The 24016-nt window shown below is 42.3% G+C and overlaps 1 protein-coding gene across 1 annotated transcript in view; it reads left to right on the plus strand.

The window, feature by feature from the left end:
- Nucleotides 1–24016, plus strand: part of LOC134873460 (nuclear receptor coactivator 3-like) — a 54816-nt gene that overhangs the window by 5918 nt on the left and 24882 nt on the right. The window contains exon 2 of the mRNA XM_063897114.1: nucleotides 22451–22538. The gene's annotated coding sequence lies outside the window, so the exon portion shown is untranslated. The remainder of the gene's footprint in view (nucleotides 1–22450; nucleotides 22539–24016) is intronic.

Genomic DNA, 24016 nt, shown 5'->3' on the forward strand with positions numbered 1-24016 from the left:
AGTGAGGAGGGGGGAGGAGACGTGGAGAGTCGTTTTATTAACGTGGCGACTCCCGCTAAAATTCAGGGAGTGCTGTTGCATCCAGCTGTTACTGGTTGCGCGAGGCTTCGTTGCCATGGCAACACAGCCCTGTGCGCCTGCTCAAGGTCGTTCATCCAGCTCTGAACCGAGCAGCGTGCTGCACATAGGATGCACAGAGAGAGAGAGTGAGAGAAAAAACTACTTCAAAGTGACCAATCAAAAGCTCTTCTGTGACGTTGTGTTCGGTGAACAAACTCAGCCCCCCAACGCATGCACGCACGCACACACACACACACATAGAAATACATAGAAATACATACACACACTTACCTTCTTCAATAAAGAAACAAACAAAAAAGAACCCCTGGCCTTGGGGCTTGTAGGTTCTTTTGCCAGCTGATAAAATATTTAGCTGGTCAGTGGGAGAGAGAGGGATACTGTGTCTGGAGAAGAAACGCGCAGCAGAGCTTGGCTTTGTGTTTTCCTTTCTCTAATGGTGCATTGCTGTGAGGCTACCTGGGGCTTCTTCCACCTCCTCTCCTCTCCTCTCCTCTCCTCTCCTCTCCTCTCCTCTCCTCTCCTCTCCTCTCCTCTGAGGGCTGCAGCATCCCTGTAGGCACTGCTGCATGATTTCCAGCGGGGAATGGACTCATTACATTGTACGTTAAAGACCCCAGTACATTTCATGTTACACTGTGCGAATTAGGTCAAATAAAATCCAAATGAATTACAAAATTCTAGCTCCGCAGTACATACACAAGTTCACAAAGTAAACAAACCTGGCAACATGCTCCCATTGACAATGCTAACATGCTGAAGTAATGCAGGTATAATATTTACCTTGTGCACCATCTTAGTTTAGCCTGTTATGCTAACATGAGCTAATTAGTATTAAGCACAAACTAGAGGTGAGGCTGAAGGCAATATAGTTTGGGTCATAAAGTGTTGACACCAAGTGGTAACTCTACAATAAAGGAGTCACAGGTTCACCAAAGTCTTCACAATTCATCCTAAATGGGACATAAATCCCAATTTTCACAGCAAAATGTCCAATACTTGATGATACATTCCACTTTAAACTTTCCACGTCATGATGGCAGTAGAACAGAAGCCAGGGGATTTCTAGAGTCAATGTTTTTTATCCTCAGGGGACCATGAATGTCTGTGCAAATGTCATGGAAATATATCCAGTAGTTGTTGTGATATTGCAACCAAAGCTATGGCAGTGCCATCCCTACGGCTGAGCTGCAACCATGCCTAAAAATGTGTAAGCAGAGACAACTTCAATTGAGTTGTGCCAAATCAAATCATGTGTTGTAATACAGATACAGATCTTAATGTGGGACAGCATTCTTGGCTATAAGCAATGACGATGTGAGAATTTTTACCTACATTTCTGTTTTCAAACTGTAATTCTCTTAGTTCGATTTAAACTTTTTGAATTGGGGACAAAATAAATAACCTAATTTATCTCTTAACTTGTTGAATTTTCATGTGTTAACATTGGAAATCACACAGTGTTGGGGCCTTTTAAACCTCCCTCACATTGCTCCTCTGCACATGAATGGGAGAAAGCAGGAGACCACAATCAGCAAGTATCCTGATCTGCTATGAAATCGTGTAAAGGCAACATGTGCTAGTGCCTAACATGGAGGGTGATTTTTTTCTCTCCGCGTTTCTCTTTTTGTTCTTCGTAGGGTGCACACAGAGTTCGGCAGGATTTTGCCAAACCGTCTTTTTAGGGAGAACAATCAAGAATCATATCACTTTTTGTGGTCAGTGATGTCATCGTTTAGGGCCGAAATGTGTGTATTGTTGTTTAAAAGAGTGTAAGAAAAACACATCTGTCACCTTTTTGTAAACCCTGAGCTGAACAGAGCTGGATTCTAGGAGGAAGGAGTTAGTTTCACGCTTCGTCTTGCTGTAAGGTAATAGATGCTTATTAAAGGGGTCCTCAGAGGGGTGTGTGTGTGTGTGTGTGTGTGTGTGTGTGTGTGTGTGTGTGTGTGTGTGTGTGTGTGTGTGTGTGTGTGTGTGTGTGTGTGTGTGTGTGTGTGTGTGTGTGTGTGTGTGTGTGTGTGTGCTAAGAAGGCGAGTTCTGTTTTTTTAACTTATTTTCCATTGTAAAAATCCAGACCTAATTCATGTTTTTTTGAGCTCCTTAAGTTGCCCATGCACAAACATACACACATGCTCACACAGACATTTATGGGGTAGAAGTTGAGGTAAATGTTACCAGCTGCAGAACAGGCAGCAAGTGGCTTCAACTCTGTCTGAACCCGGCTGTTACGTGACCACCTCCTCAACTTAACTCCCTCCCATCCTGCCGTCCCCTCAACCGCCACACCTCCTATACTGCTCTTCCCCGGCCACACACACATATACACACCATCATCTCCATTCACCAACCTCTCCGGTGTCACTAGCAGCAGCATCACTCATCTCAGGATAGGGGAGAGCACTCCAAGGTCTGCTTCTCCCCACCTCGTCACCTTGGTGCGGAGTAGCGGGCCGGGTTGAGCAAGCTTCGTTGATTGGCTGCTCCCCCCTCCTTGAGGTGACATTTTTGGTGCTATTATGTCAGAGGCATGTTTATTTGTACCTCCTGTCAAGCTCAATTGCAACACACTGTACACAACAGCACCTTGCATAAGGTAGAACTAAGTTTGCGATCCCTACTTCCACAGAGTGGTCGCTGGTCTTCCTGTGATCCACAAAAAACAACACCACAATCAAAAGGATTTTATAACATGCATTATCAATTACACCATCCTGGAGCCGGCAAGCCTTTTAGAATATGCCTGAAACATGAGGGTTCAATAATAATAATGGAGATTTGGGAAAGGAGAAAGATGATTTCATGTAGCAAGACTTTTTGCTGTCCCCCCCAAAGTCGCTCTTGGTTTTTGAAGTATCTTATAAAGGATTCTTCTATAGAGAACTGTTGAGAATCGCTTGCCATGTAATAAACCTATGACCATAAACAGTAAATACTTATATTCAAATACCACAAAACTAGAGGCTGTGGTGGTGAAGTCCATAGGGACTTGGCTTGGGAACCGGAATGTCACCGGTTCAAGTCCCTGAAATACCAATTGTCACCAAGGTGTCCCCGAGCAAGGCACCATTCCCTACACTGCTCCCCGGGCGCTGTACATATGGCAGCCCACTGCTCCTAAAACTAGGATGCGATTAAGGGTTCCTTCTTCTTTTATAGAGCCTCCACAGTGAGTCACATTACCACAGAAATGAAGAACTAAACCGGCTACTACATTTAGTTCTGGTTACTAATTTGTTCATTCTTGCAGAATGGTAAGAAAGTTAATGTGTAGATTTTCTCTCAGCTCTACTCTCTACAGCCCCCGACCCTTTAATGATTAATTCCAATTTGGCTCAATAGGCGATATCAATGCCATTAACCCCATGAAACTGTTGTGTAAGAGACGTTTAAACTCAGTGAAACATATGACTAAGGAGATATGGAAAGCATGCACGTGACATGCTTCTGAATTTCTTATTTAATGGTGAATTGGGGACCTTGCAGTGTTACTTTCTTCTGCAAAGCTGGGAGAGGAAAGAAGCCCTCCGTGCATCGGCCTCAGCTCAATCAGCAGGGAGGATGTCTTTGGTTGAATCAGCTTTTCCTCTAACCCCTACCCTTCTCATTTTCTTTTACCGCCTCGCTCCCTCACAATGAATCTGTTAGTCTTGTGCGATCCCAGTCGTAGTAAACAGGCAGTGACATCTGCATGCTCTCCTCAGAGAGAAAGGGGCCAGAATTTAAATACTGATTTAATGCAATGCGAGACAAATATTCCGCTTCTTCCCTTGTTCTTCTTTTGGGAGTTTTTTATAGCTGTTGTTTGTGTATTTTTAGGTGTTGTTCAGCAAATCAGACTTTATCCAAAAAGAAGGCCTTCTTTGTTTTAAGACCCTACTTCACGTTCCTGTGTCTCAGTTAGGCCCGATGCACTGGATGAAATATCATCTCCTGCTGGACCCAGCTGCCCACTCAGGTAACCGTCAGGTGAACAGCCTCGGTTTGCCTGCAGAACTAGGAGACTGCTGGTGAGGTTTACGGAGTCGATCAAGCCCGACTAATGGAAGACTGATTGAGTGATGGTGACATTACTGCTAGATTCAGTTGTAGTGTTATGAAGGAACGGCTTTCCCTCCAACTATTTGTTAAGCTAAGTAGTCTACAAAATAAGCAGAGCCACAAATAGGCACAGCCGTTTGAATTCTTAACAATCTTCTCGGGTAGATGTGACAGGAGAAAAAAAAAATGTCACCCTTCTAGCAAGGTTTATCATTATTATACAATCAGAAGAGTCCTGATCAGGCCTTCTTTCTGAGGAGCAGTGTATTATGTTTGGAGTAAAATAAAAACCTCCATTCGATAAAACCAACGCAGATTCTTTGTTGTCCTCCAATAAACAAAACTATTTTAGTTGTGGTAACAGATCTCCTGTTGAGATGGATTGGATTTCCTCTCCGTTCCATCAATATCCTATTTTGACAAGAAGCACAACAAATTAAAGACCTGAAATGATCTCAAAATCTGGCGTCATTGGGACTTGAATGAAATGCCACGCCACAGCAAATCACCCAAAGCATCCCTGACCAAAGCAGCTGCTTCATGTTTTTTGTACACTTCAGTAACATCTGCTTGTCACAATATATTTAACTGCGTAGGAAACTAACGGAAGAGAGCTTACAGCATGCAATTCAGAATGAAGGTATGTTTAGTAAATATAGGTTTTTATTTTATTATATGATCTGATTTTAGTAGTAAATTCCCCTCCCTCGTCTTTGTCTAAATCAGCTTCAGTCTGATATGGATTTAATGTATAGCTCAAAAACACTTAAAAGCCAATTCTGTAATTGTGTGGGTTGTATAAATTCTGTGTATTCATTGACAAATACTAATGGCAGCACTGAAGGGATGTAGTTATCTGATCCCAATGTGAATGTCCTTTCGTTAACTCCATATTTTCACACCATAACTCTAATGGGACATGGCTAAATTCACCCATGACTGATACGAAAGAAATGAATGTCAACAACGTTTTTCATCCATGCTATGCACCCTTAACAAACAGACAAACGTTGTTAACAAGCTGAATGACATCCACAAGACCAACACATCCAAAAGAAGATCAATCTACATTGTCTTAGCTGCTCCAAGAATCAGTTGCCAGTATAACCTCAGAGACTCTGGCAGACATGTTTGAAAGACAAGGCTGATGATCTTGAAAATCAAAGCAGGAGATAAAACCTTTAAACCCTAATCACACTGAAGAGGTTTCAGCAGGCAAAATCTTTATCTCAACACATCATCAGTGTCTCATCTTTTTGTCATTTATTGTATTGCCCACCTTTGTTTATCACAGATTTTACCTTGAACTAATGTGAATGTCTATTATCCCAGGGACTTTAGTATCTGCTCTGATGAAAGCAGTTTAGTTTGGTGTACGGGTTACTACAGTAAACACACATGCATGCACACTGTTGGTGTCAACTGAGAACCGTCCCTCTCTCACACGTCGGTGACAGGCCTCCAGTAAATGCCTTGTGGAGAGTATGTGTTAGCCCAGCACGATCTCTCTCTCTATCTCACCAGGGCTAAAAATAACACCATTTCCACTCTAGACTTACACAAAGAAGAGGAGGGAGGGAGGACACAGAGAGGGAAAAAGACAGGGTGGGGACGAGAGTGAGCCAGAGTGAGAAAACAACAATCAAAGCGAGAGAAATGGGAGAGTAGGAGCATAGGTGCAGGGAGGAAAAGAAAACAAGTCATTAATAATTTACCTGGAGGACAATTCTAGTACGACCTTTAGTTCTGGTCAGTGGTGTTATCAAAAAAGCTAATTGTTTTATAGTGGTGGGAAACTCTTTCACATGATCTGACTCTTGTGTATCGTATGGAGGTCTGTTCCCACAGCGCTGTGCCCAGGTGTGCTTAGCGGCTGTTCAGAGCCAAAATAGCACTGGGATAAAAAATTTAAAACCTGTACCAGTGAGAAGATGAAATATTATCCGGGAAGGGCGATTTAAGTAAAAGATTTATGAGTTTCCAGCTGGGAAACGCTGCACAGCGGTAGACAGGATTATACAATTTTTGGGAGTAGACTCGAAAATGTGTTTTTATATAATATCCTCCCTTGTGATTAACTCAAAGTGAAGTTACCTGGTTCACGTTCAGAAGTGATCTCTCAGGACTGTGTGCAGTGGAAAGCTGAACTATAGTTCTACTGGGTTTCTGATCTATCTGATTAAGTTGTAGAAATCCACTATCAAGGACGGATATTGGAGGGAAATGGCTTAATACCATTTCAGTGATCACTAAATAAGCACTTTGTTGTTAAGTTATTCTATTTAAACCAAAACAAGCAACTCCTTAAAAAATGGTCTAAAAGCAAATTCCATATCCTCTCTTGTTTTGGAGCGAGCTTGTACGCTTGGCGTTTGACATGTCATATGCCACTGTCTGTCGCCTTTATTGCCTAATTTTGTGTTGAATGCATGCTTTTGATTTAGAACCTGCTCACTACCTCTTTTTTGTTGTTGTTGTTGTTGTTGTTGTTGTTTGACACTCAGAAACGTCTTGATGCAGGTTGCTAAATTAACCTTTTGTCCTCTTATTTGCCCTTTCAATGCATATGAAAGTTCATAGCGGCCGCCATTAGGACACGCCTATGAGCTGCGGGACCACAGTTATGTTTTTTTAAAGTTAAAGTTTGTGGTTTCCCACACATAGACTCTACTTGGGCGAGCTGCCCAGGTATATTAACCACCGCCCAGGTGTATTTCGTGACCCATTTAGGTTCTTTATACTTTCTTAATCCGTCCGCGAGCACAACGCCATCCGCGAACGATTAGTGGACAATGATCTCCTCGCTATACGCCTCCTGTACTTGTTCGCTCTGCTATCGTGTCCCCCCCCCCGGACTTGATCAATCGGGACTCGACTCGGACTTGACTTGGATGAATAGTGGACTTGACTTGGACTCAACTTGGATGAATAGTGGACTCGACTCGGACTCGACTTGGAAAATGTTTTAATGACTTGGACTTGACTCGGACTTGAACACTGGAGACTTGAACCTGGACTTGGACTCGAGGCATAGTGACTTGACTACAACACTGCTGTCCACTCCAGGTAGGGAATGAAGCCTTACCCCAATGAAGGAGTTCAAGTATCTCGGGGTCTTGTTCTCGAGTGAGGGAACAATGGAGCGTGAGATGGGCCGGAGAATCGGCGCAGCGGGAGCGGTAGCCTACTGCAGTCGCTTTACCGCACCGTTGTGATGAAAAGGGAGCTGAGCCAGAAGGCAAAGCTCTCTGTCTACCGGGCCATTTTCCTACCCTCACCTATGGTCATGAAGGATGGGTCATGACCGAAAGACCGAGATCGCGGATACAAGCGGCCGAAATGGGATTTCTCCGCAGGGTGGCTGGCATCTCCCTTAGGGATAAGGTGAGAAGTTCAGTCATCTGGGAGGGACTCGGAGTAGAACTGCTGCTCCTTCGCGTTGAAAGGAGCCAGTTGAGGTGGTTCGGGCACCTAGTGAGGATGCCACCTGGGCGCCTCCCTAGGGAGGTGTTCCAGGCACGTCCAGCTGGGAAGAGACCGAGGGGTAGACCTAGGACCAGGTGGAGGGATTATATCTCTTCACTGGCCTTGGAGCGCCTTAGAATCCCCCAGTCAGAGCTGGTTGATGTGGCCAGGGAAAGGGAAGTTTGAGGCTCTCTGCTGGAGCTGTTACCTCCGCTACCCTGACGGATAAGCGGGAGAAGATGGATGGATGGATTTTTTCCCCAACAAATTACTCCATCCTGAAGTAAGGCCTTCTTTTTCAGTACTGATAGGATAAAACTTTTTTCAGAAATTGGTTTTTTTAAAGTGGCGAAGAAACAAACATTGTAATACTTTTAACAGGAGTGGACTTCATTATGAGAAGGCGGGTAAAACAGTACAGAAATTAAAGTTGAATTTAAATCATTGAACTTTGAACTTTGAATAATAATTGAAGGTTGCTGCAAGTATTACATTGCTCATAACCTTTTGACTTTCGCTGTATGATGTGAAATAGTTAAACACATTTAGAAGATTGGACTGTGGAAACAGGAAACTGGTTACAAAGTCGACATACAAATCATCTCCACCTTTACTGTTTGCTTTGCTGCTGTATTTATTCTATCACTGTACTTGAGCTTTTGCCACCACATTACACAGAGACACCCACATATATTCAATTCTTGACTAGTCGGGACTAATTTGTGACTGCTCTGCATTTAACCTTTGTCCTGACACACTTCAGCTGCACAAAAGAACAGAAATATAGTCGGAGGAGTGAAGGGGAGGGGTTGGGCAACTTGTTGCTGTGTCATTATTGTTCTACGGCAAGAATTGTGCTGGGTGTGTTTGTTTTTCAGTGCTTTTAGAGTTTGTATTTACCAACAAAACAAATTGACGGCTAAGGGTAAGGTACAGAGCGATGCTTCAGAGCTAGTTTTCTTCTCCTGCACAAAAAGAAAGTTTTCTGGTTTTACTGTTGCATGGGGGTTAATGGATTTCAAGCAACAGATAAATTGGCAACCTGTTGACATGGTTGTATCAAAAGTGTTTCTCAAACAGTCCGTTTACCTAGTGTAACCTTAAATCCTGGGGTGACACTGAGCATCGCTCCCTCAGTCAGGATATGACAAACTATTGCAACTTAGTCATGTTAAACTGACGCGGTTAGTTCTGACATGTCCAGATTGAGTAAACTCATATGCTGTATTATTGCCAGACTTTTGCACGGGTTAAATGTCTCTGTTTTCCTCTAAAGAACACATAAAACCAATAACTTCAGTAAATCATTGTTTTAACTTGCATGGATTTGTATAATCTTTGGACAAAGCTGACAAAGATGGAAAGACTTGTTGATAAAACAAAAAATAACCTCTCTCACATCTTCACTAAACACTATCATTCACCTGAATTTGACACTGCCACAAAACAAACTGCTCCTCTGTCTGCCCTAAGAACTGGTAAAAAAAAAAATGAGAGAGAGAGAGAGAGATATGTGAGGTGATCTGTTTACTTGAGACGCTGAATTTGTTTTAATGGCTGGTGGTTGTGAAAAGATACATTTCAGGGAATAAGTCATTCTCTACTTTGGCTGTCGATAGCTGGATTTCTATCCAAGCACTTTTTTGGCAAAGTTTGCATCGTTGGATAGTTTGAAAGATTTGAGTTCAATTGGAAAACATTCAGATATTGAGTAAATTGTCTTATATCATTTCCCGTTTTACAGTGGAAAGGAGGTTCTTCTTTTTAAACTGAGAGGGGTCTTTCATTGTGTTAATGCTGAAACAATTGTGTTATCATTCAATTTGTCCAACAACAATTTCCATTGTCATTTAAGTCATTTTTGATGAAAGATTTCAAACTTTGCTGCTTTCTTTTGCTTTTATTTGAGTAGTTTTGGTCAGTATTGATTGTATTCACTGGACAAAACAAACCAACCTCAAACATTGATGGGACGTCAAGCCTTTTCCATTAAAATGAAGGAAAAGCGTGCTCTAATAAATACATTTTTACATCCCATATAAAGTACTTAAAGGAAATCTTGGTTGTCTTTATACCCTTTATTGTCAACAAATCATATTAAACTATTACTCACAAGGTTAGTAATGTTTAACAGCTGAAAACTGTCATTTTAAGTAAACAGGGGAAATGACTTGTTGGTGACTATTTTCAGCTTCTGATTTGGTGCTTTAATGTGAGTTTAGAGCAGGAGGTGTGTGTGTGGGATTGACTGAAAATAAAGTTAAGTACCCATATTCATGGCATTGAATGAACGTGTCACACTGTGCAATTCACTTCATAATTGTTTTCACACAGTAATGGAACTCTCCGGCACCAACGCATAAGTTCACGAGGGTTTGGATGCCATTTAGGTGCACTTGATTGCAACAGACACATTTTATTTTCTGGTTGGGGAACATGATCAAGTCAGCTACAGGTGGACGGTGGCTCTACATCTTGTCACGTCTGTGGGCCTGCTCTGTCCACACTTCATCTTGTGATTTTGTTTACAGCCTTGCGCTCTCTTGAGTAAATGTGTGTGTGTGTGTGTGTGTGTGTGTGTGTGTGTGTGTGTGTGTGTGTGTGTGTGTGTGTTTGTGCCTCAGTCAGGTGGATGAAGGAGGAGTAGGATTAGGAAGGTGGGGGCAATTGTGCGGTTGATATGGGGAGAATAGAACAACAGGGAGCTTCTTCAGTGACTGTGGTTGTTAATTAATCAAACACACACATACACACACACAGCGAGTGATGAAGAGGCTATAGAAAACACACACACTCTTATATATACCGTTCTCGTCTCCTTACAAAAGGCTTGAAGCCATTCCACTTACCGTCGCCAGCCATGCCGACTCGCTCTATTTGCAGAGCAGCCCCTCCCCTCTCTGATGCTATGATCTAACTGCAGCCTCCTCCCCCTTCATAGACACACAAACACTCTTTACACACTCACATGCCTACACACACACACACACACACACACACACACACACACACACACACACACACACACTCTTTACACGCTCACATGCCTACACACACACACACACACACACACACACACACACACACACACACAAACACTCACACACACAGGGTGCCTATACACCCACCATTCAGCACACTGCGGGGCATGTCTCTGCACTTGGTCTGTGAGTATTTGTGTTGTTTTGATCAAGTGAAGCTTACATGGACTGTGAACTTGTGTGAGTGCGATGGCGTCCATTGTTTGTGAACGAGGAGAGGCTGTTGATCTTGTGGTTTTTTAGACACACACGCTGCCTGGATGGCATCTGTTTTGGAAAGCAGAGGAAAAGTACTGAAATGCAGAAAAAAAAATGAAAGCCTCCCTATTTTTCCTCCCCCTCTCTCTATCCCCTTAGCTTAGATCAACAATAGCTTTTTTTTGTCCTCGGTGATGAAGGACAAATTAACACGTAGGGGGAACGTTTGCTTAGAATAATGTGGGAATACAAATAAATAAACAACAAGTAGAAGCAGGAACAAACAAGAAGCAGCTTCAGATCTTTACAGTGAAATTCTTCGAGTGGGTCAAAGTTCCCCCAACAGCCGGAGACGTGTTCTGATTGGCTGTGGAAAGGTGAAATTAAAACCACGGTAAACTTTTGACCTCGCAGGAACTGGGAGAGGAACGCCCATCTCTGTAGCGAGAGCGAGCTTCTCCCTCCTCCTCGTCCTCGCTGCTCTCCCACCAACCCACCCCTCACTCTCTCACTTTCTTTCTGTCTGTCTTGCCCCCTTCATTCCATGTAAGTCTGGCTCTCCCTTTGCTCTCTTTCAGTCCAAACCTTCTTTCTGTTTCAGCCCCCTCCTCTCCTCAAGCTCTCCTTTGCTGTCTCTCTCTTTGCCCCCGATGAATTTGTGCCTTGCTGCATGCAGCCTGATGAGACGGAGGGAGGCGGTGAGCAGGATAGAGCTGGGGGAAGGGTATATAGAGGGAGGAGACAGCCAGAGAGGGGGGATGGGAGTAGAGACAGAGGGAGAGGAGCAGCAGCAGCAGAAGAAGAAGACTCAGGGAGAGGAGGAATGCAGCCTTCTTTAAACCGTGTGCAGCACAAACTGCTCCCTGTTAGAGGGAGAAGAAAATCTAAAGAGGAGTGAATGTATAAATAGACATGTAACTGTGGCTCAGACTAAGATCTGCTGAGCGGCAGGGCGGGGAGAGCCCATTTTTACTGCTAATGGTTTCTCTCATTACACATCAAACGGCTAGGGGGAGTGTGTTTATGAATATGTGTATGTGTGTGTGCAGAGTGGGCCGATAAATGATTTCATGAGCCAACTAAAAGAGCAGCCCCATCGCTTGTTTCTTTGATGCCGCATGCACGCACGCAGACAGTCAGGCGTGCAGTTTGCAATCGGCTATTAGCAGTTCCTTAACTACACAGAGAGGCTGGGAACTGTCGACTGTAACTGTTGCTGCTGTTCACCAGTAGAATCTAGAGGACATGTCTCGAGTGTGTCAGTATTGGGGCTGGTCCAGGCCTATTTATCTTATTGGTATTGACTAAAGTGATCAATACCAAAACATTAATTGGGTGCACTATAGGGCTGCGATTACTGGCTATTATGATCAGATCCATTAATAAGCAGATTATTTAGCAGATTAATAGATTGGTCCTAAAAATGTCAGAAAATAATCAAAAATGTCCAAATCAGTTTCTTAAAGTTCATGTGATATCTTTAACTTACTTGTCCAGACCCCAAAGATACAGTTTAATATTGAAATAACAGAAAAATGCAGAATATCTGAGAGACTAAAGTTTTCTGCCATATTTACATGGAAATGTGCTTCAATGAATGTCTGACATTTATTAATCTACAGCTGTTTTTCTGTGTGTGTGTGTGTGTGTGTGTGTGTGTGTGTGTGTGTGTGTGTGTGTGTGTGTGTGTGTGTGTGTGTGTGTGTGTGTGTGTGTGTGTGTGTGTGTGTGTGTGTGTGTGTGTGTGTGTGTGTGTGTGTGTGTGTGTGTGTGTGTGTGTGTGTATCAGCAGGTACTTAATAATAAATGGCTTGGATCAGAGCCATAATAAATGTATCGGGTCCTCTCTGGTATAAAGTTATTTTTAGGGTCTTCCCCCTATTGAGCTGCACACGTGCATGTGTAAACATAGCCTTTAATGCCTGTCATCAGCAGGGATGGCACAGTCAGAGGGTTGTCAGTTTTCAGATTTTAATGCGATTTTAAATAATCCTTTTTGCTTGGGATTACGCTCTGCGATGAGTGCAGTGGGGAAAGGTGTGGAGGAGACGACAGCCAGAGCCGGTCGTCTGCCATGAGAGGAAGCAGGAGGAGAAAGAAGGCTGAGATTTTTTTGATTTCTCTGCCAAACCAAAAAAACTATGAGTTAAGAGAGCAGGCTGTGGATGTTATTGAGTTAACAAGACAGCGAGGGAGGGAGAGCAGTGGGAGCTGCGAGACTGGCTCGATAGACGAGTGGATGAGCACTGTGGTGCTCTGCTGCTGCTGCACAGTGGGCACCATATGGTCTCTTAATGTATAGAGCACACATCAAGTTTGCCCTGCTTCCTCCTCTCTTCTTTTTCTTCCTTTTCCTCCCTCATGCAGCCAGCCAATTACTCAAGACAGCCCATTAGATAAAATAAAAAAGCACACACTCGCTCACCCTGCATCATTAGGTATGAAGCCCCCCACTAGCATGCACCCTGCACCACATTCAGGATAAGACGCACCTCCAACAAATATGTGGGTCCTCACAAACACACAAAAACAAACACACAGTAGGATAAGGGCCCCACCCCCCTCTGATGGGAAAGAAGATTGATACGGATAGAAAAACATTTATCAAGATGTCTCTCTGCTGCTTAGCTCTTTCCGCTTTAAATATTTAAAGCGACCATGGTATGTGTTTTTTCCCCCTTGTGTTATCATGGATCTGTTGATTTCCTCTGATGTTAATTCAGGTTTCCCGAGCGCACAGAGCAGCAGAGCACAGAGGCGAATGAGTGGATCCCCAAACGTACGGTTGATGTGTGTTGACAGTGATGTGCGTGCGAGTAAATGCAAGTTGATTTCTGATTGGGGAATATTGTGTGTTAGGAGGGATTGCTTTCTCCTGCACGCTGTCGTTTGGTTTCAAGGTGTGTCGGCTGCTCTGTGACCGTGTTTGTTTGTGGGTGGTTATGCATGTTGCCATGCAGTTTCCCTGCCTCTCCGGCATGTGCTTTTGTCTGTGGGAGTGATGGATGTCAGGCAGGCAGCTAATGTGATTTAGATGCTCCACCAGGAGTGTGTGTGTTTGTGTGTGCATGTGTGCGTGTCCCATCCACGTGTGTGCAGCTGAATCTGCAGTGTATATTTGTGTGTCTACCTCCCTCCCTCCTCCTTTTCTTTCTCTCTCTTCTTCCTCCACCCCTCCCAACATCCCCCGTCATTTTTTCCCTGTGCTGTGCAGTTTTTGGACTCTGAGCAAATAAATAGAGGGAGGCGGGGGGAGGAGGGTGTTTATGTGGTGAATCTGCTCCCTCACTGTCACCCTGCAGAAGGAAAGCATGAGGAAGGAGGCGAGGAGGGGAGCAGAGGTGGAGGAGAAGATTGTGTTCTCTTGCTAGCGCCGCACTGATGGGTTACTGTGAGCCAATTATGTCCCATTCCCACTATAGAAAGTCTCACAGCTTACACACTCTTCACACACTCGCTCATCAGCAACAGTAGTGTCTTTCTCGCAGCAGTGAAGATCTTGAGTTTTTATTTTTATGCAATTCTTTACACCTTTACACTGACTTACTGTTCTTTCACCCTGACTCCACCATCCTTTTTCTTCTCCTCAAAGTTCAGTTTACTGACCTTTATGTAAACCTTTACATCTAACAACAATTTCACCTGAGTTTTGAGCATGTTTGAACCTTCACACCTGATTTATAGCACAGCTTAATTCCTGTTGTCACAATTTGTTTCATACATACAGTGTTGGAGGAAGAACTCGGATCATCTGACTTAATTAAAAGCAACATTTAGAAAGTATCAAAAATAAAAGCACACATTTGGGGTTATCTGAGGACTCTGCAGCAGACTGAAAGAGGATATGTGTGTGCAGGGCTGCTTATCAGAGCTCCACTTTTTATTTGAGAGTCTGTGAATCATTTTGCCTAAAGTGTTTTGCAGCAATATAAGTGCATTTGTTTTAAAGTCACTGTAAATCGGTAAAAACATCCTCAGCCAAAACAACAATAAGAGAAATGAGATATTTCCAGCTCAGTTTATTGGAGTTTTATTGGATACAAAATGTGGATTATTTAAATGTTCAGCTGCTGGCTGTGAGTCGCAAAGAATGAAAAAGAAAATACTTTTAGAGAACCATCATTCGTCTACAGACTCAGTCATACAGGAAGTTTTCAATCATAGCAGCAGGAGATGCTTATCTCTTCAGCAGCAGCAGCGTCACTCGCCCATAATGCAATGCAGCAGAAGCCAAACGCTGATACTACTAACACTTTTTGTAAAAGCTGAAATGCTCAGGCACACAAAACAAACTTTTTCAACGAGTACATAAAGCTTTTCAAATGTGTACGACAACAAATATTCTTATTTGTAAAATAACTTTTCATACATAAAAAGCAGTTCAAAGTGCCCCCTCGTAATTATGCAAAAACATTCAAAACAAAAGCAAAGATTGCACTTAAATTGCACTTAAGAAAGCCACCAATTGTTTTTCTTTAATCCTCTCCAGACATGTTTTAAGACACAGTTATTAAAATAGTTGAATAAAAGGGCAGCTTGTGCTTCTGCCTTATTTGAAAATCCAGAATATCTCTTTGAACACAGATTAACTACCAAACAAACTGCACATGCATCATTCTGTGCAGATAAGTAACAAAAGGTTGAATACATTTTTGAGTGTAGACCAGGAGGAGGTCTAAGTCTGCCATTATATTTCACATTTTGAATGAGGAGGTTGGAAACATCACCTTTTCATGTTGTCTGCTGGTTAATGTATATGCATGCTAACCTACATAGCAACTGCAATTATTAACTTTAATTACTGGAGGTTGTCATCCAGGTAGAGAGTTTTTTTAGTCTTGCAATGTGTATCTGTTTCCCCCTCCTCAGTCTAAATGGCCTCATTGTGTCTATGCCTTTCCTCATTTTTTATTCATTTCTCAACCAGTGACTAAAAGCAGGTGACAACTGTTTTCCTGATTTTCTGTCTCTCCCCCATGAGGCCTGTAACTATGTAATTTACTCTCTGTGATGACAAGAACGTTTTAAGCATTTACCAAAGCTCCAGTCATTCGTCGCTCTGACATATGACAGCCTTTCCTTTCGGTTCATTGTTAATTACCTCACTGAAATGTTCCTCTGTGTTATGATAATGTATGGCTCCTGCATTATTGATGAACTCCAATGAGGCGTTTTATTCAACCCAGTTATCTGCTTGTCTGCGCAGGCATGTTAGACTTTGAGTTTGATACACTTAAAACCATCTGACCCTGAGGTTTCTCCACAACTTGAATCTCACACAAGTCACGTGTGGCTGTTTTAACCAGTTCAGCTGAAGGAGCCGTTAAATGTCCTTATCTTATCGGGGCTGTTTGTTTGCTCAGCAACATTTTTGTCATTACTAAACACACAAGAAGGCGTTCCTCCCTTCATAAACCCTCCTTCTACTCCAAGCACCGGTTGGGCACGTGGCCGGGTTCACATGATGTAGCAGGAGCCCTTATTGATAACATGCACTTTTAATGCTCGTCAAGGTTTGACTGAAATGCAAGATTACAGTTCAGCAAAACTCTTTAATGACCCCTGCCATTACTCATTTACTGTGATACTGTGCAGCTCATGTTAAAGGAGAACATTCATGAAGCTAACATGGAGACTTTCATCTGTTGCATGACGACACAAATCCTGAAACATTAATTTACTGCTCACACAAACAAAGTGTCAACGTTAGCCCTTACACACAGCACTTTGACTGCAAGATCATGAAGTTCTGACACATAAAAATAAGCAATGTGTTTTACATAGACCATAGTAATGAGTGAAGGGAAAACCTGACTTAATGAATGGAGAAACGTATGAAATGCAGGTGCTTCATACAGGGTCCATATGGTCACTGAATGGTTTCAACACTGAAGATATTCTGGATGCTTTTGGACACATGTCTCTTTTTCCTTTTAATTTGTCGCCCATCATTATAAATCAACATTTTCACACCACAAAGTGTCCCTAATACTAAAAAATGATGGACCTGAGCGGTGTTTCCTCATGCAAGTCCTTTATTTCTATTTCAGGACACCTCAGGATGAGTTATGATACTGACATCATGATGCTACCTAATCAAAGGAAAAAGGAGAAGCTGTTTTTTTAATCATCATATGCTATTTTTAAAAGTTTGTGTTCAGTTTAGCTCATATTTAGGTCACTCTTCTCAACACTGAGGAAACTGGTAATGAGGCATACAATATTCTAAGTATTGTTGCATAAAGATTACACATTTCTCCAAATGTATTATGGTAGAAGACACCTGCTGCCAAACACTACAATTATTTGTCCATGCACTTAATAAAATAAGATTTTGATCTCCGCTTTGATATTGTTATTCATATAGCATGACATATTTTAACCTTAACCCCAGTGCTGGGTGATATACAATGCCATCAAGATTAAAATAGGTGTAACTGAGCATTGACCTTTCTCTCTCTCAATCATGAGGCATCAAAATGCATATTTACACATTACACTTTTAAATCTGTATTGAAAAGTACAGAATGTAGTTCAAAAACTAACACTATATGATCACATCATGTTGATTTGGTTCTGCTAAAAGTGGAAACACATTTTCGCAGCTGTAGTTAACACAATTAAATTATAAATGCTAATTCAATAACACTGATGAATAAACCAGACTATGAGTCTACTTAGGCACAGCGATTCTTTAAACTAAATGCTTATGTCAGCACATTAACAAATGCACAGCAGCAATGTTAACATGCTCATGTTTTTAAGGCTTAATGTTATCCATGTTCACCATTCTGGTTTCATGTGTTATCATGCTAGCATCATGCTAACTAACAGTCACTTCACACAGCTGAGGCTGAGGGGAAAGACATTAGTTCTGGAGGTATTGCTTTATTATAGGGATTGCACAACTTTGTCACCTGCATGATATGATGTGTAAAGTTATGGATTCACCAAGGTGAAACATGACTGAACTCAATATCATGACAATCCATTCAAGAGTTGTTGATAGCTGTCACAATCCTATTCTGTCCTCTGTTGTGCTCCCATATTCTAGTAAATCCAATTTTAAAACAAACATGTCGTTACTCTTATCATATATTTGTCCCCCATTCAAACAAATAAATGTAAGGAACTAGCTTGACAGGCTCACAGAGTAACAGATTAACCCAGTCATGGTGCACAAGTGTTGTCCTGTTAATGACTAAGTTTATCAGAAGAAAAAAAACAACTGAAATAAAGCAGCGTTGCGGACCAGCAGTGCGTGTGCGCAGTGATCCCCTCACTTTTTGATCTTCAGACGGGTATTACAGTATTTGAAACTCCGTGAATCCTAAGAAAAGAAAATTGCCTGTCTTATTACACGTAGTGTCTGTACTCAAAACAGATGTTGCACAGTAAAGTCATTTTAAAATGGCCTTGAGCTATTATTATAAAAACCTAATGCAATCATTTTTCTTTCATTTCTTTTTACAGTTTATCCTCTCTGAAAGTTTGGTAAGCTGCATGTGTGACTGCACATTCATTGTTGTGTACTTTTACACTGTAGCGTGGCGCAGAGGGCCGTTTCATTTCCTCTACCTTCTTGGTAAGGATGACTCATGCAAACCCCTGTTTCCTTTTTTGAATATGTAAATGCATGTTTGATGGCAGTCTAAAGCAGACACGCCCAGGATGGCTGCAAGAGTTTTAGTTTTAGACCTGCCTGGCCTATTTCTGCCCTGATCCAGACACTTTCCCTCCTCCTCCTCCTCCTCTTCCTCCTCCTCTTGTCCCTCTCTAAAGTGTGAAGTTCGTAGCAGCAGGCTTGTGTGCTATGATAGCAGTAATTGGTCAGAAGATGGAAAGTTCACGCTCACTTTGTCACTGAACTAAGATGCAAATTGTTTTCAGAGTGTGTCTTTTTAAGTGAGGCTAGTTGAGAACAATATAACATCAAAGCCCTCTTTAACAGCAAAGACAAGAGGCTGAGATGATGAAGGGGACAGTGGAGAGACTGGCACTTATTGTCCAAGTTGAAAAGCAGGGCTCCGTCTTGTACGACTTTGTTTCAGAGCGAGGCGGCTGAGAATAGCTCCCCTCTTTGGTACCCCCTCGTCTGAGGAGGCGAGCTTTGCACTCAGAGTTTTTTATTAGCCTCTATGGTCTGATTTGTTTAAGGAGAGGCAAGGTGCCAAGATGTGGTTTGGCTCCCATTTTGCTCCAGTGTGAGTGAGTGCTGGATTTGTTTGGGGGGCAGGGGGCAAAACTAAAGCACAGTTATGCAGAGTACACACACACATTTAAACACAATGTACTTTTATTCGTTCTTCACTCTTCCGTTGTGTGTGCTGGCCAGCGGACACAACTTCCCTTATTCACAGTCATTACAGAAGATGAACACATGGAGAGGAAAATCAGAGACTGTTAGAAGAAGGGGGTGAAGAGAGGGAGAAGATTATTGCTCACAAAGAAACAACTAATGGATGTGCTTACATTTCTTTAGCCTTTCTATCAGTTGCCTGAAGATGTTTCTTAAAGGCGCAGGTCCCTTTGGCTGGAAACTCCTTTTTAACTCAAATAAAAAGAATACAAAATTGCCACCATTTTTTTTATTCGGTTTTGCAGTATTATAATGATTCACCATCTGATGAGCTTTCAAAACTCCTGGATTTATATATCCAACTGGACTTCTCCCTTGCATTTTTTATTGTATTAATTATTTGCAGTAAAAGCCCACTCATTCTAATAGGTTCCAGGATGAATCCTGTTCTGTCGCTGCGGAGATCGTGTCTTTATGTCAGTTTATGTAATACCTGATTGGCTCCTGAGAAAAACACACGCACTGATTAGCCTCATAAAGATCTAAATTCAAATGGACTTTGCTAAGGATAGAAAAATGTTGTCTATCCAGCAGTTTATCCACGTGGCTCTCAGTTTTCTTCCCGGTTCAGCTAAAGGTAACAGATGAGGACATGTGTGTGGATTTACTATCTTTATCTTATCAGGGCTGTCATCACTAAGACATAAGCTGAGAAACCTTTCCTCCTTATGCTGTTTGTGCTCTGCACGGGACCACGTTCACAATGAGTTTCACAATGGCACTTTAAAATACAACCGCTTATTTAAGATGCGGTTATCACTCTGCTTTTCTGTAAGTGTTGAGGAAGAGAGTGTAGATTATCGTCCATGATGAAGGAAACTGGAGCACACAGATTTTTTTATTTTAGTCCTTTTTATTTACTTTACGAGTTTGATGACACAGAAAATGTAATACAGTAGAAGAATCAGTAAATGGCAAACATACAATAGTTTAAAGATATGTTATACAAGTTTTTCTTGTGCTTGACATGCATCATTTTGACTTTTTGACACTTTATCCCTTAGCATGAGTTGGTATAGTTTTTGGCTGATGCACGGACAAATTAAGTTAAATACAAATGATCAACTTTAACAAATGTTAGACAATCCCCAATTTTAATTGAGCAATATAAAGCAGCGTAAGGGCTAAGAGGCCTGTGTGTTATCAGTTCTGCAATATTGTTACATGGAAAGAGGAAGAAATCTCACAAAAGTCACAACAAACTGCACTAAGCTTTGAAATGCCATACATGCAGTGCAATTGTCACTGAGATATTTCCACTTAAACTAGCTCCTCTCCACTGTTGATGATATAAAGAGCAGTCCAAAGTTAATGGCTTCTGTATGAGCACCCACAGTAAAATGTGAACTCTGGCTGCATCTTTAATACATCCTTTAAAGTGTGTTGCTTTAACAAGAGGAAGAGGCCGCGATGCAGGATATTTTATTGTGTTTGTCAAGTTCATCAAACATATATACAGTTAAAGGTTGTTTAGCTATAGAGGAATTTAAGAGCACAACAGACGTGTTTTGAGAGGACTGTAAAAGGCCTCTGCGACTGCGAGGTTGACATTTCTCCGTAGTCAACCTCTGCTTCTTGAGCTCATTCACACTGCTTTTAAATTCAAGGCTTCACGCCGGTATGAGCACCGACACATGCCACTAACTAACATTTCATTCACTCTGGTGTTCACGGCTTTGTCGAAGTGAGCACAAAGAGCATGATCATGGCACTGAACGCTTTCTTGTTCTGGCTCGTGCACAAAGAGGTGAACTGATTTTTATTATTTTTTTCCTCAACTTTTGCAGAAAAATGGAGTCCGTTAGTCTCTGTCAGCTGAGCTATAAATTCTTCCTGCTTAAGCAGTCGTTCTCCGGCTCTATTTCTCTCCCCCTTCAATTAATAGGAAACACATCGGTTGAAGGAGAGTCTTTGTTGGTGTGTGAGAGTCCATACATCACCTAAACTAGAGCACCCTCCTTCTTCTCCTCCTCCTCCTCCTCCTCCTCCTCCTCCTCCTCCTCCTCCTCCTCCTCCTCCACCACCTCCTAACACACACACACACACACACCCCAGACACACACAGAGAGCCCCCATCTGCTCCAAATCATGGGTGCAGCCAGCGGTCAGGTCACTGATGGTGAATTGTGAACTAACACACACAAACGTACACATGTAAACATATACAACATAGACAAGCTGGGCACACACACACACACACATACACACACACTGTCATAGGCGTGTCCAGATATTGACTTGTAAACCAAACCACACGCGCTCTCACACATGCCAGCAATAAAAATGAAAGTTACCCCTATCACACACACACACACACACACACACACACACACACACACACACACACACACACACACACACACACACACACACACACACACACACACACACACACACACACACACACAAAGTAACAGATGAACATGAGACATCCTGGCGGCGTGCTCCACTGATGACAGGGTGTCATGGAAACGCCCAGCGTTCTCCATGGTTACGCACTCTTTACCTCCAAGGGACACACTCTTATGATTGTTCAGACAGACACTTGAGCTACTTCAACAACTCCGCATGGCCAAAATGTACACACACACACACACACACACACACACACACACACACACACACACACACACACACACACACACACACACACACACACACACACACACACACATACCCACACACACATTGTTTCTTATCAGGGTCTAAATGGACACAAATTAGCCTGTTATGTGCTTTTGGGATTAGAGCGGTGATTTAGCCTAATAGTCTGTTTTGGTAATCTTGCTCTGAGTCCACAAAGCATGAGAGATATTTGCCAATAAACGCTTGACGTTTAAATCAAGTTGTATGGATCAGGACATCTAGTGGAAAAGCACCCTCTTTTACATTTTATTGTTAAAGCAAATTGGCTGAATTGTGGAGCCGCTGCTTTTAGGTTCCTTCGGTTTGGCTTCCTGTAAAACTTGTCTCAACATCCCTTTTCGTGTCTATGTGTGTGTCAGCGGTTGGTCTGGCTGTGGAAGCAGTATGTGTGTTAATGCAAATGCACAGGGGCCATGGTGTGTTTCCTCTGTATGCATGCAGCTAATGAAGACAAAAGCACTAGCGTAGACGCCCTCCTGCTCATTAAGCTGTTAATGCAGCTTCCTGTGCACGAGTCTTCAGGCCGCTGATTAATAATGCTGCTTGTTATTCATTAATATCATCTAATGAACATGCACTGTGAAGCACAAACTTATTTTTCTTTTCTTTTTCCTCCTCCAGACTCCATTGACCAACCCACATAGGACCACACCCCCAGAGAGAGGGGAGGGGGGCGCTGATCGTCCATCATCTCGGGCGCCGTCACAAGGTGGGCTAACATCCCATATGGTTGGCATGGTAACGGCCTGCTGGGTTTAGGTTGAGCGGTTTGCCAGAGACAATTTCTTGTTGTTGCCACATTCTTGCAACATCCTCCTGACCTGAGCGCAGAAACGCAGAGAACAGTTTGTGTTCTCTGACGCAAATGTTTTGTGTTTTAATGTTGGGACTTTGGGAAGGTGGAAGAGTTCTCGTTTTGGAAACAAAGAGGGTTGAGCAGATGATTTTCAGGCAGAGGAGAAAACGGAGAGTGGGAAGACATCAGGGAGACGGGAGGAGAAATCTAATTATTCTTTGTGCTCTACCTGCCACACAGGCTGAGAGAAAGCATTTATCTTTTACCCCTGTCTGCAGGTGACAACAACACACACATGAACACACACACATACAAACACATGTGAATGTAACCAGCTTAACCAAACCACACTTTCTCTTTCGTTCACGTGCAGTTTCACTCATGGTGTTGCAGACAGATAGTAGAAGTGATCATGTACAAAAACAGGGCTGCAGGAAGAGTCAATTTCCAGGCAGAGGAGACACAGGTCATAAGGAGGTAGAAAAGTAGAGAGGATGAGGAGGGGCTTATGGCTCCTCAGCTTCTTAGATGAGTCACTCAACTTTAACGTCTGAGAATGCATTTCAATGCCAATAAAGCAAATTATAAAGCCTGTAATAAGCCTGAATCATTGTTAAAGAAGAGCCTTGATTGGAAAACTCCATCACTAAAACCTTTCAACATGATGTTTGTGCAGGGCAGACCTGGCTAAGATATTAGAGCAAGAAGCAAAGACATACCAAGAAACACACCAGAGAGGATGAAGATGAGAAGGGGAAGGTGACTCCTGGATGCTACTACAAAGGGTTAATAAATAAAGAATCCATGTTTGCCGTAGATAATGTTGAGTGACTGGCAGGTGGAGCGCTTCTGACGCTTGAGTGGGCATTAACGCTTCTTCGAATAAAAAGTCAAAAGATTCAAACATTTGGATCGTCTCAGCATATCGGTGAGAAAAATAAAATCACAGAACTTAATATTCAGTTGTAGCTGAGCTTCACCGTTACACTTCTTTAGAAACTTGATGATACATCCGGGAGGTTAAGTCGTTTAGTTTTGGGATTTTGGGTCCGTTTTGGATAAATCAGCAACAATCTGATAAAAAAACAAAAAAACAAAACATTAAAAGATTTTGATGATAATATTACCTGCAACAATACAATTCAAATCAATTAAAATGGCAACGGGAAAAGGGGCATAAGCACCATAGTGTTTAATAATTGATTTGGCGATTGACTGAAAAATTAACCTTAGCAACTTGAACATTGCTAATTCAATTTGACGCAAAATCGTATTAAATTAAATTCAAGCTTCTGAAAGGTACTGTGTTATTCTCTTATTAGTGTAGTCTACAAAATATTACAAAGTTAGATCTTGGCTATATGGAGAAAATCAAATATCACCTCCACATA

The sequence above is a fragment of the Eleginops maclovinus genome, chromosome 1 (assembly GCF_036324505.1).
Source record: "Eleginops maclovinus isolate JMC-PN-2008 ecotype Puerto Natales chromosome 1, JC_Emac_rtc_rv5, whole genome shotgun sequence".
Classification (NCBI taxonomy): domain Eukaryota; kingdom Metazoa; phylum Chordata; class Actinopteri; order Perciformes; family Eleginopidae; genus Eleginops; species Eleginops maclovinus.